The sequence below is a fragment of the Xenia sp. Carnegie-2017 genome, unplaced genomic scaffold (assembly GCF_021976095.1).
Source record: "Xenia sp. Carnegie-2017 unplaced genomic scaffold, XeniaSp_v1 HiC_scaffold_20, whole genome shotgun sequence".
Taxonomy (NCBI): domain Eukaryota; kingdom Metazoa; phylum Cnidaria; class Anthozoa; order Malacalcyonacea; family Xeniidae; genus Xenia; species Xenia sp. Carnegie-2017.
In genome coordinates, this window is record NW_025813483.1 from 11,176,860 (window position 1) to 11,188,049 (window position 11,190).

Sequence of the window (11,190 nt, forward strand, 5' to 3'; positions counted from 1 at the left end):
AAGGATTGAACCCTTTCATATGTAACCATATACACTGATTTAATTGTGCACGAATAACAGGATCATCTAAACTTTCTTGTACAGTAGTATCATAATAATACAATAGTTCTTTTTTATGATTATCAGTTTTAAATCTCAATAACCTTAAATTTTTATTATGTTCAACTAATTTTAGACCATATTCAATTGCTTCAGATATTAAGGTATGTTTAAATGTTTCAAAATCTTTACATTTTTTATATCCTGTAGAATCAGGTGGATAATGTAATAATTTTGTTGGTAAAGCATCAACTAGTATATATAAATCAAATTTACATAATAAATAATGGTCTAAAAGTCAAAACCCACCCAGGCCCGAAATGACATAATGATATTTTATTATTACTCATTTCAATGTTATTAATATCATCTTTTGTCTTTAAGTCTTTTAAGTTTTTCTATTTTCTATCATATATAATTACTATATATTTAAATTTTTTTGTTAAACGCACCTAATTTTTGAATTTATTAAATGTTTTTAGTTTTAAGATGTAAAGTTTTATATGCTAAACTATATTTTTATTACATAAATCACAATGCCATGGTTTTGAGAGCATATATAATGTCCTATGTTGTTTGATTTGTTCTTTAGTATAAATTTTTGGTCTTCCTCGTATTGGTTTATCTGAACACATATATACTAATACTATATATTTTATTTTTTAAATAGTTATTTAATGCGTTTGAGACAAATTTTAATAATACCAGAAGCAGTTATATAAGGACCATATTCATATAAATCAAATTTTATAACATAAACATCTGTATCTATATTGTTGATTTCATACTTAAAATAACAATCATCCCATCCATGATATTTATTAAACAAAGCTTCAGTGATATGTGTAAACTGTGGTATATAAAAATCACTACTAATAGTATATATATTAGGTATATAAAAATCACTACTAATAGTATATATATTAGATGGTTTAAATTTATTCAATATAACAGGTTCATAATCAATATTCATACTACACATCACATGTAATATTTTTTTATATTTTCTATATTATATTTATCTTTTGAAAAAGTTAACCAGTCACTTGTATTCAATTCATACTCTTTATTTATATATCTATCCATATCATTTTTATAAAAAAGCTCATATGTTAATCTGTGAATATACATGTTTCTGTCTTTCATAATTTCATCTAATAAATCTAAATTAATTTCATGTTTTTTAAATTTATATACATCTTTGTTTTTTATAACTTTCACCATTCTATATAATTACTATATATTATTTTTTTTAAGGTGCGTTTAAATTATCTTTTGTTTTATACAATGTTTTTTCAAAATCCTTCAAAACACCTTTACAACATAGAATAAAATTTCTAATCTTTTTTAATAGATCTTTAAGATTCATATATAATAGTAAATTTTTTATTTCTTTGACTCTATCCAATTTTTATAATAAGTACAGTCGATATCTTTATCCCACTTAAGGATTTTATATACTTCACCAAATAATCTATCATCAAAAATCCTCTTTGTCTTACTATTTTTCATGTCTCTAACAGGGTGTTTTAATGGTATACCCATACGGCTAGCTAAGCGTATTATATAATAATTATACATACTAATATTCTTTTTCTGAATCAACTTATACTTAATCATAGTACTAACAACCTTTATAAAATCACTAGTCAATGTCTCAACATATTGAAAAGTTACACACAATCTAATTTTATTATAAAACCATTTCTTTCTTGAATGAACTGATCGTTGACATTTCCAAATCTCTGGTATCCATTCATTAACAAAATGATTTATGTACAAGTGAACAGAACCACAGTTCTTACAAACATTCATTTTATTGTTATCTAAAATAATTTCTTGATTTCCACAACATAAGTATACCCTAGAAGATCTATTAATATAACTATCACAAATCTTTTTATTACAAAAGCAACAATTTACATAACCAAAAAACTCTTCTAACTCTTTATGAACAAATTCATTGCAATACATATATACTAATACTATATATTTTATTTTTTAAGTAATTTTATATAATAAATATCCAGATATAATACCAATCACAACCATTGTACTAGATTGATAATTTTTCATAGTATTAGATTCTTTGTAAAAGTCATGTAATTGTGGTTCTCTGTGAAATGTTAATCCGTTGTAATGTATTGTTTTTACTTTTCTAAGCATATCTAAAGCTTTGTTTGTAAGTTCTATATCATTATCAGCATATTGAAGTTCTTGTCTTAGCTGTTGAATTTTATCATGCTGCTTGACTTCATTTTCATAGAACGCCTCTTTAGCCTTAGATAAGTCCTCTAGAGCCTTGTTATGACGTTTCATTTCCTCAGCGTAACCGTTTTTATCGAGTTTATGAAATAGCCAGCCTGCTAGAGAAAATCTTAATCCATTAACAACAGCACCAAAAGCTGTTCCAACTCCACTAGTAATAACACTTGTCATATATATTTATACAGATTTAAATGGATTTTCAGGAACCCATTTTTTGTCTTGAGCATATTTAACTAGCATTGTTGATGCTGTAATAGCAATAGCTAGTTTTGCAAAATCTTTAATATTATCAGTATCTGTTAATTTTTGACCTAGAAGTTTTTTAGACACCATAGAAATACCTACAGCAGTTGTTGTCACAAGCACTGAATCAAAAGCTTCATTCATAAATTGTTTCTTAGTTATAGTATTACTCATATATAATAGGAAATATTTTATTCAAATGATTCTAAATTATATTGTTTATTTTTTTGTATTAAAATATGTTTTTCACTAGTTGTTTCTTCTTTTGCTTTATCGTTTGTTAATTTTTCCTGCCTTTTATCATTTTTCCTTGTATAATAGAGACTAGCAATAGCAGTTAATACTCCAACTGCTCCAAATAAGAATCCGTAATTAATATTAATATTCCAACTATTATCTTCAATTTTCTTTTTATTTTCTAATTCAATCCTATCTCGCATCTTTTTTTCTTTAGAAGCTTTTGATATAGCAGCTAAGCGTTTACCAGCTTCAACTCTAATAGGGTCTTTCTCTTTCTTAACTGTAGTTATCTTTACGTTTTCTTCAGACATGTTATATAATACTGTAGATTTTGTTCACAGATAACTCACAGACAATCTTATAGATAACTCACAGATAATCTTATAGATAACTCACAGATCTTTATATTTTTTGTTATATTTACTCACCATACTATCTATAGGAGTACAAAAGTCAATTATAATATCATCGATAACTTTTATGTCTGATAGAAATATCACTTCATCATAAGGTAATCCTCTTAAATAAGATCTTAAATCCATAAGTATTTTTTCATATGATGTATATGCAAATTTACACATTTCTAAGTTATTATTAATCTTACTCTTAACCATATAACCTTGAACTAAAGCACCTAAGCCACTCAGGGTGGCTATAACTATCGGGTTGACAGTTATACTACCTACAATACCACCAGTCGAGACTAGAAAAATACTTCCCATGTTTAATGATAGTTTAATTTTCTTTAATTTATTATACTTCCATTTATAACAGGTATACATCTTGTGATAGTATAAATACAACTTTTTTAGCTTTTCAAATTCTTTTTCACTTAGTTTACTCGAAATATGATTAAAATCTATTACTTTTTTCATATTATATTATAAAACATATTTAACTAATATGAATGATGAAAGCGTTGATATACCAAGTAAAGCAATCATATCTGTTTGATGGGAATTATTTACTATCATTTTTGTATGTTTATGTACTACTGGTTTTTTATTCACTTCATCTAGAGTATCTAAGTGTTGTGATGGTGTATTATCTTGATGTACTTTTTTCGGTTCTTCCTTTCTAACTCCATAATAATTTATTTTAGAATTAATACCGAATTGCATATTTTTATTAGCTAATGTTAAAATATTATTATACCCATCAATCTTTTTATCTAATATAATCATACGGCTGGGTATTAAAATCATACCAGGGCTTATTGCCATATTTAAAATAACATTTGTATCTTTTATAGCCTTTCTCATGTTAGATATAAATACAGTCGTATCATTCTGTACTATAGTATCATTTAGTAATTTCCTAAAAACGTTTTGAGTTTGCAGGCTCTTAGCTCCATGATTAACTATTGACCATCTTGTATTTGCTTGAGCTCCAAGAATTGTATAAACAAAGCTTTCAATAGACTCTTGCAAAAGAATTTTTCCGACTAATGTAATACCTTCCGAATGATATGCAATGAAGCTCTTATAATCAGTAGTCGAATATTGAAAATTGACATAATAACCATTATTGTTTTTATCAAATTTTAAAATACCTTTATAAGGTATATGCTTTTTCAATTCCGTAAAGTCATATTTATCTAATAACGATGGGTGCTTCATAAATTTTTTAATCTGATAATATAAATGGTATTTAACAAGGCTTTGTATAATTCTGCTTTTATCAAAATTTAAATGATTAAGCCCAATACCAGATAGAAACGAAGCCACATAACATCCACAAATCATAGCATAGTATGCTTCTTGTTTATAATTTAAATGACTTTTAATATTGTATCTTATACCAGTAGGTTGTTCTTTTTTACTTTTAATTTCACTTGACCACGTGGCTGTTATAGGTGGTAAACTACTCATAAAATAATCATTCTCTGTGACATACAATCTGAAGTTACAGATATCAACATTTACCGGCCTTTGAAATGTAGGTTTTACAATAAATTTTGAGGACCACCTATGTAACATATGATCGAAATAATCCTCAGAATGACCTTCATCTCCATTTATTGCTGCCACAAGATTTGAAAACAAAGGCGTTTTAGTTGTTTCTAAATATATTTTAGGCCATGTTGTATATGATACATGTTTTAAATCATCATCACCTAATTTTATATCATTTTTTTCTATTTGTTTATCTGACATATAATATAAGCTATGTTATATATGAAGTTCACTGTTTTTATAAACGGAGATAGTACAAAAATTGACTTACAAGAAAGTATAGTAACATCTAACTATTCATATTTATATATCAAAAAAGCTTATGTGTATTGGGAATATAAAAATATAAAATTAAATAATACTTTAGCTTTTACAATAGGCGCAACAAAATATAAAGGGGTCTTTAACAATCTAAAATTTAATGTATTAAATCAAGATGGTAACCCTGTTAATGTAGGTAGTATTTTACTAGAATGTTATCTTGAGTAAGTTAAATGGATAAAGACATTAAACTTGAACAAAGTTTAAGAGATATTTATTATGATCCGAAAACAGGATATCAATCAGCAGAACGGTTGTATCAGAAAGCATTAGAAGAGGGTATAAATATTAATAGAAAACAAGTTAAAGAATGGTTAATATCTCAAGATACATACACTAGATATAAACCTATTATTAGGAGACATAAATTCAGACAAACAAGGGTAAACTATCTTGGTGAACAAATACAAATGGATTTAGTTGATATGGGTTCTTATAAGTATAAAAACAATGGTTATTATTGGATATTAACAGCTATTGAAATATTAAGTAGATATGCATTTGCTATCCCTGTTTATAGGAAAGACACAAATAATATGACAAAAGCTGTTGCAAAACTATTAAGTCAATTTAAAGATAGATTTAATGACTACCCATTACTAGCTCAATTTGATGATGGTAAAGAATTTTATAATGTAGGTGTCAAATCATTATTAGAGAAACATGGAATTAAGTACTTCTCTACTAAAAATGATAAAAAGGCTGCGATTGTCGAACGATTCAACAGAACGCTTAAAACATCTATGTGGAAATATTTTTAGTAAAGGAACATATAAATGGATTGATATATTGATGATTTAGTATATAATTATAACAATACAAAACACAGTACAATCTTGATGAAGCCTAAAGATGTTAATAAAATAATGAAGATGAAGTATGGAATACATTATACGGTCATGAAGTTGCTTATTTACCATTACCTAAGATTAAAATTGGTGATATGGTTAGAATATCAAAGTATAAATCTATATTTACGAAAGGTTATGAAGCAAATTTTACAGAAGAGTTGTTTAAAGTGACTAAAGTTATTAGAGGAGATCCGAATTTATATGAGATAGAAGATTTAGAAGGAGAGCCTATAATTGGTAAATTTTATGAAGAGGAACTATCAGTTGTTAATAAGAAAGATGATGTTTATAGAGTTGAAAAGATATTAAAACGTAAGAAGGTTAAAGGTAAAAAGATGGTTTTAGTTAAATGGTTAGGTTATGATAATAAACATAACAGTTGGATTCCTGAAAGTGAAATACAAAATATAGAGTAATCTATATAATGGCAGAAGGAGGTTTTGATTATATTGAATTAGAAGATAATAAGCAAAAAGATGATAACAATGATAATGAAGATTGGCAAAATTTTCAATTTATTGATGATGAAAATAATAAGCAAGAAAATAATGAATATTATGAAACATCATTTACTGATGATAATTTTGGTGTAACAATAAGAAAAAAGACAAATAAAACTAATAATCTTCCTGATGTTCCTACTTCTACTCCTGTTTATACAAATATTAATAGACCTGAAAATGAAGTTTATTTTTCTGTTGAAAATTTCATTACAAAAAATTATAAAAAAGAGTTTAGATTTAATCATCTAAAAGGTATAGCATTTGATGAAGGTATAAATTTTAGATTAAATTTAGGTAGAACTGATATAAATAATATTACTTACAAACCATTAAATACAAGAAATAAACGAAGTAAAAAAGGTATAATTGTTTTGACACGTAATAATAATGGAATATTACAATATAATAAAAATAAAATTGCTAAAGAAGCTGTTAAACAATTTAAAAACGAAATTAAAAGAATTATTAATTTGCAAGATGAATTTATAAAAACTGAAGAAAGTATGCCTATGGTTGAATTAAATAATCAATGTACAGAAAATTTCAATCAAATAACTAATCAAGAACTTAGAGAACATATAGGTGTAATGACTCCATCTGGAACAATCGATAAAAGAACACGCCCACAATTTATAAAAGCACAAATAAATCACTTTTCTGAAGAGCTAAACAAAACTATAGCTAGAATAGATGAAATAGAAAATGAAAATAGTATTGACAACAATATTGATAAAATTGTTAAATTAACTAATTTACATGAAAGAGCTTCTGAATTAGAAATTATAATTAAAGAAGAAGAAGATCAATTAGAAAAAGAGGATGTACGAGATAAACAGGAAGAAGACATTACTAGGTTACAACAGTTTAAAGAATGGGTTAAGGAAAATATCCCTGGATTATCAGCTTTAGCTATATCTGTGGCTGGTATAATTACAACCATTGTCATAGGAGCTAGAAAAGCAATCCTTCAAGGTGCTCAATCTACTAGTAAATTTTCTAAGGCTTTAGTAAATATAGGTAAAAAATTATGGCCAGTGTTAGGGCCATTATTAAATATTATCGCTCAGGCTATATCTTGGGGAGCTAAAGGTTTATCATGGGTAGCTTCTAATCTATGGATTTTAGCTATTGCTGCTGCTTTGTTAATATATGATCAGTATAAACAAAGAAGAAAATAAAATATGTTTTAATATATATGAATAGATTATTACAAGAAGAGCTTTTACCTGGTTATAAAAAGACTGCTATGACAAAAATTAAAGGTAACCGTACTTTTTATAGTATAACCTTTAACCCTAATAGTCTTAAACCGAATGAACAAGTTTATATTAATATTCCGAAATTGAAAGCAAATAGTTGCTTAGTGCCTGGTTCACTTAATCTATCGTTTGATCTTAAAATCAGTAATACAAAAAGTCACTTTATAAATAATCTCAGTCAGATTTTACAACATAGACTACAAATTAAAGTGGCTGGGGAAACCCTTTACGATTGTAGTGAACATAATATTATAAGTGTATACAAAGACTTGTGGTTACCTAAAAGTGATCGACAAGGCCTTATTGAATACGGTATTTGTAGCGAAAATTTACGAAAACTCATTTCGAAAGATGATACTGCTGCAACAAGTGGAAGTTCAGAAAAAGTATCAGACAAATTAATAATGATATTTATGGTATAAGACAAAAAATTAATATTGATAATATTCTTAAAGACCATGGTCTGTATTGCCCTTTCAATATGAATAATAACTTTCAATACATAATAACATTATCACCCAGTGATCAAGTCCTTATCCCCCAAAGCGGTCAAAATATAGGTAATTACGAATTAGAAAATATTCAGCTGGAATATGAAACTATTGAAAACCAAGAAATTGCAGATGAGGTTACAAATTTATATTCTCAAGGGAGGAGTCTATTTTATGAACATATAACCCTCTTGAAAAAGGAAAAATGGGATAAGTCGAGTACATTACAGAATATAAACGTAAATGTCCCTCGTAAAAGTATGAAAGGCATTGTACTGCTATTCAAAGAAAATGCAGTTAGTGATAGTGAAAAATTTGAATTTCCATTAATTGATGAAGTTAAAATTACAATTGAAGGTACCCCAAACATGGTCTTCAACCAAGGTATGAATAAAACACTCTTTTATGAAGAAGCAAGAAAATTTTTTGATAGAACTATTCCGATAGATTGCTTCATGACAATTGAAAAATTCTATAAAGATAAATTCAGTTTAGTCCTCGATTTACGCACTTTTCAAGAAAAAAATATTGCTGGTAATGGAAAAAGAATCGTCAATACTCAAAATGGTATTTTACTAGAGATTAAAAAGAGAGCATATACAAAAGATTTAAACTGTTACATCTATGTCATTAGTGATGCTCTTGTTCAATTTGTTAATAATGATTTACAAAGTATTCAATACTAGAATAACCAGTAATATATAAATGAACACACCCTTTAATATGATTATTTTAGGCATGACTGCTTGCGGCAAAACCTTCTTTCTTTTAAGAATGTTAGAAAAAAACTTTAATAGACATTTTGATTACATTATTTTATTATGTCCAACTCTCTCATATAATAAAACATATCAAGAATGGAAATATATAAATGATTCTGATTTAATTAAGGTAGAATGTGACCAAGATCAGGTAGATATTGTTTTAAAATATGTTAGTGATGTATATAAAGGTACAAATAGTCTTATTATACTTGATGACTGTGCGAGTTGCTTAGATGTTAAAAATAGGACATCGCAATTAATAAAACTAGGGTTCAGTGCTCGTCATTATGGGCTTTCTACTATTGTGGTGACACAGCAATTGACTAGTATTTCTAAACCATATCGTGAAAATATAAGTTATTTAGTTACATTTTATAATACAAACCGCAATGATATGAAAGCCATATTTGATGATTATCTTTATGGTGTTGAGAAAGATGATATAGAAGAAATAACCAAAAAATTGAAAAATAATAAATTTGCTCATCTATTTATTCAACTAATATATCCATACCAATGGAAAATTGTTATTCCGCAATAAAACATGTGTTAATATATATGCCAAAGCGTAAAGAGCCTGAAACAATTGATGATATAATTAATGAGATTGATTCCGCAAATGATACTATCAAAGATGCTGTATGTGATGATAATATACAAGATAAACCGCAAGAGGGTTTTAATAAAAGAGATCAACTACTTAAACTAGCTGAAGATGGTGATTTAGACAAGTCAGTTGCTTACATTAAAAAAGCCAGTCAAAAAATTATTGATAAATTATACATTGAATACGAGAAAAAACGATTACAAAAAGCTAATGAGTTTTTAACTGATTTAGTTATATCAAAATTTTCAGATATATTAAAAGGGTTTGATGCTATTGAAGATCCCAAAGAATTAACAAAACAGCTTAAATCAGACGACCTTTTAAAACGAGATGTGTACAGTTTAGTAGAAAAAGTATCACCCCTATTACCATTTTTAGGGTTTTTATCAGGCGGCATAACAACCGTTAAACATGTTTACGAACATAAAAATAATAAACCGGATATAAAATCTGAGGAATAATATAAATGAGCTTATTTTATGGGCATGATAAAACAGATATTAATGTAAATATACAAGGACCTGTAGATAAAACACATCTATCAGATAACCACTACACTAAAACTCAAGTTAATAATAAATTTAATGACTACTATACTAAAACGCAATCTGATAATAAATATGCTTTGACTTCTAATTTAAATAAATATTATACTAAAACACAAGCTGATAATAAATATGTTTTTGTTTCAAGATTAGCCAACTATTATACAAAGAATGAAACAAATGGTAAGTATGCTTTAAGTTCTAATTTAAATAAATATTATACAAAGAATGAATCAGATGGTAAGTATGCTTTAAGTTCTAATTTAAATAAATATTACACAAAGAGTGAAACAGATGGTAAGTATGCTTTAACTTCTAATTTAAATAACTATTATAATAAAACACAAGCTGATGGTAAGTATGCTTTGACCTCTAATTTAACTAACTATTATACAAAGAATGAGATTGATAGCAGAGTAAATGGTAAAGTAGTACACCATAGCAATCAATTAAATTATAAAAATTTTAATACCCGACAAGATATTATCAGAATTTATTTTAATAATGTTAAATTTATTGAATTTACACTTTTACTAATAAATCCATCTGATAACTCTAAAACAATTAAATTAGATATGATGGCAGATAAGATTAAAAAAAAATTTATCATTAAAGTAACAAATGATAATGAAAAAAAGATAGTTAATGCATTACTAGATTTATATCACGTATACTGTGTTGATGATAATTCAAAAAATAGTTTATTCATTATTCAACCAACAAACTCTTCAGTTTCACTAGGTTATGACGAATGGAAAAGAAAATGGCTGGCAGCATTTAATGGATTAACCAAAATTCAAGTTTATTCACAACATCAATCTACATTATCTATGTCATTTAATGGTTTTTCACAAAATTTTAGGGCTACTATAGAAGATAATATTCTATCAACTAAAAAATTTGTAAATGATGAAATCGAAAAATTAAAAAAATTTATTAAAAATAACTATCAAGCTAAAACTTAAGATGAAGAATAATCCTCATGTTTGACTAATAACTGTTTGTAATAAGTAATTAATACAAAAGCGATATACAAAAGAATTCAAAATCCTGAAACAATTAGTAAAAACACTTTTAAAAAAATTATATAAAACATATAGATTA